Below are 3958 nucleotides of genomic sequence, written 5' to 3' on the forward strand. Positions count from 1 at the left end.
ACCATTCACAAGACATGCATTTTGTTTCTTGTCTCATTTTGAATTTCAAGTAATCAAAAACATCCTCTCTTTCTCCCTCTAAAACTCACGGCCACTTTGGCCATTTTTGGGGTTTTTGTGAGCTTGATTAAAGTGTTCAAATCCTAGCATCAATTGGTGTTGTTGATTCAAAGCTTGGGGTATTCAAAGCTTGAGGGTTTCTCCTTTGCAACCTTGCCATTTGAAGACATCATCTTCTTCATCCATCTACATCTTCTTATAAGGTATAAGAAGGTACCATTTACATTTTGTAAGCATATTGTTCTTGTAATATTGATCCTTGTTCTTTGGGTTTTAGTTTTAACATAATGGTATGTTCATAACAAGTTTTAAAATCTAAGCTTCCGTTGCATTTTCATGTTAAATATGGTTAACTTAAACTTTGATAATCTTGTATAAAACCCAACACTGGCATCAAGAGCCGGTTACAAGGACTTATGCTTCTTACATGTTCTTAGATTTCGGGTTTTTCATGGGTGAAAAAGGGGTCCGAAATTTTGGTGGTTTTTACCCCTCATGGATTTGTAAGATCTTGACATGCATGGAAAGATCTTAGGAAACCATTATTAACATTTGGATGTTGAAAATAAAAAAATAATAAAAAAAATTTTGGGCCGTAGCCTCTTGGGGGGGGGGGGGGCGATTTTATTTGGTGATTTTGGGCATTGGTTGCTTAGGTTGCATGCTTAGAACATTTGGTATGTTTGGATGTGTCATAACCGAAACCTAGACCTTGGATGTGTTGATTGTTGTTTGTGTATGTTGATTATGTTTATTATTCAATATGGTTGTAATAATTCATAATCTTAGGCTTGTGTAATTTATTTATTCATAAGTTGGTTTGTAATAAATAGATTAGTTGCATTTTCTTTTTTTTAGAAAAATATGTATTAGGATACATTTTGTAAAAATTGAAGATGCAAGAATTGGTGGATTTGGGCCTTGGACCGAAATTTTGGGCTTGTTGGGCCTCACCGGCCCATCATGGGATTCAAGCCCATTAGGCCCATAAATTTCACTCTTGGGCCCAAGAAGACTTTTGGAGGTTTGGAGCCCATTAACAAGTCCAACAAGAACACAACAACTTGGAGAGGATACTTGAAGCATTTGGATGCAAGATCAAGTGGGAGTCAACATTCCATCCTTGTGTCATGTTTTGTCCCTTAGGTGTGACTAATGACCTATACTTGTTTCGGCTAACAAGTATGGTCAAATTTAGCGGTTTTCGGTTATGACTATATTTTGCATGTGTATGCTTGGTTGTTTGTTTTACTTAATGTAATGTGTGGTTGATAGATATTAGGATATCCAAACCGTCACATAGGAACGACAACAAGCATAAAACGGGTTCTAATATATATTTGGTAATATCGCGTAAATTAGTTTAATTAAATGGGTTTATTAAAACTAAGCGATCACTCACATATAATAAAATTGGTTTTATTATAACTTGAACCTTGAAAATTGGTTTAAAAATCGCCATATTACTAAATGCATGTTAGGATATGGCATAATGTTTTTCAACTAGAATATTTGAAAATTTAAAAATCCCTTTTTCATATTACCAAGGAAACAAATCTAACACCATCCTTTTGTATGACACTTAACGTATTAGGGAACTTTTAATGGGATAAAGGTCACCTAACCATTTTGAGCAAACTAATATACTTAGGGTAATATTAACATATTTGTGGGATAAAGGTCACCTAACCACTTGTATGTTAATCTTACATGTTTATACAAGTAGGACGACTTGAATTGGAAACCATGTGATAAAGGTCACCTAAGCATGGGATCCAATGGTGTTGATGGGATAAACATGCCAACACGAAATAAGGATTTCGAATGGTCCCATACCTCTAGAAGTTGCAAAGGGTTGCAATTGTCAAGATTGACTACCTTGTTAAATCAAATAACGGGATAAAGGTCACCTAACCGAAATTTGATTTATCGTTGGATTCTAGAATTTAATTATTATTTTAAAATTTGGAATAAAAGGGTATTAATAATTAAATTGTTTATAATACTAAAATAAAACTTTGTTAAATTTTGTAGATGGCCGCTAACAATGCTAACACCTCTACCCATAACACCCGTAACCTATCCTTAAGAACCATCCTTGAAAAGGATCGTCTAAACCATAATAACTTTATGGATTGGTATCGCAACTTGAGAATAGTTCTCAAACAAGAAGAGATATCATATGTCTTAGACGATCCCATTCCCGACGAGCCTAACGTGGAAGATGAGGAGGCTTATAACGATTGGGTCAACTACACCAAAGATTTGGTGCAAGCCTCTTGCCTCATGTTAGCGACTATGATTCCCGAAATCCAAAAGGATTTCGAGCATCATGGGGCATACGACATGATAACTCAATTGAAAGAAATGTTCCTTCAACAAGCTAGAGCCGAACGTTTCGAAACGGTTCGAGCGTTTCATGCATGTCGTATGGAGGAAACCCAAAGCGTCTCATCTTATGTCCTAAAGATGAAAAGCTACATCGAAAAGCTTCGTAGGTTGAATTGTCCCGTGTCTAATGAGTTGGCTACGGATTTGATCCTCAACTCTTTGACCAAAAGGTTTGAAACCTTTGTCATGAATTATAACATGAATGGATGGGACAAAAGCATTGGTGAGCTTCACGCAATGCTAAGAACGGCCGAAGCGGGAATGGGTAAAAAGGTTTTACCCGTTCTAACAATCGATGAAGGGAAAAGGGGACATAACTCCAAACCCAAAGCAAGTGTTGCTAAGGGCAAGGGCCACGTCCAAGGAAAGGGAAAGAGGAAAGCCATCACGCCCTACAAACCGAAGGAAAAGAAGCAAAAGGTTGCGACGCAAGATCCATGCTTTGAGTGTGGAGAGATAGGTCATTGGAAAAGGAATTGTCCGACCTATCTCAATGCATTAAAAGATAAGAGGGATGCGGGGCATACCTCAGGTATTATCTTTACTATATATGTTGAACTGAATGTTATTTCTTCAAATACATGGGTACTTGATACCGGATGTGGAACTCACATTTGCAATTTGTTGCAGGGGTTCAAAAGAAGTAAACAACTCAACAAAGGGGACATTAGTCTCTTTATGGGCAATGGAGCAAGAGTTGAAGTCCAAGCCCAAGGAGACTACTTGTTAAAGCTTCCAAGTGGTTTGGAAGTAATTTTGAAGAATGTTTTGTATGCTCCTAAGTTAAGGAGAAACATTATTTCCGTGTCTCTTTTAAAACAATGTGGCTTTGATCTTAAGTTTATTGATTATGATATTCATGTTTTGATGAATGGCATATTTTATTTTAAAGCTATACCCATAAATGGTATATATGAAATAGATCAAATTGGTGCGTCACATAGTAGTTCAATGTACAATGTCAACACCAAGAAACTCAAGAAGGACTTGGGTGATTCCTATCTTTGGCATTGTCGCCTTGGACATATAAGCAAGAATCGCATGCAAACTCTTCGCAAGAATGGTATTCTAGAAACAAATGAGTATGATTCATTTGATGTATGTGAATCTTGTTTACAAGGCAAAATGACAAAGCAACCCTTTAATAAAACTTTTGAAAGGTCAAAAGAATTATTGGGTATCATACATTCGGATGTATGTGGTCCTTTTAGACCAATGACTAGGAATGGTGAAAGATACTTCATTACCTTTATTGACGATTATAGTCGATATGGTTATGTGTACTTAATGAAACACAAAGATGAAGCTTTTGAAATGTTCAAAGACTTCAAAGCTGAAGTAGAAAGACAACTCAAGACCACAATCAAAGTACTTCGTAGTGACAGAGGAGGTGAATACCTAAGTGATGTTTTTCAAGATCATCTTAAGAGTTGTGGAATTATTTCACAACTTACTCCACCTGGAACACCACAACATAATGGTGTGTCTGAAAGGAGAAATCGTACCC

This window comes from Bidens hawaiensis, unplaced genomic scaffold (assembly GCF_021521415.1).
Source record: "Bidens hawaiensis isolate Kalapana, Puna unplaced genomic scaffold, B.hawaiensis_p1.1 tig00419540_1, whole genome shotgun sequence".
In the NCBI taxonomy this organism is placed as follows: domain Eukaryota; kingdom Viridiplantae; phylum Streptophyta; class Magnoliopsida; order Asterales; family Asteraceae; genus Bidens; species Bidens hawaiensis.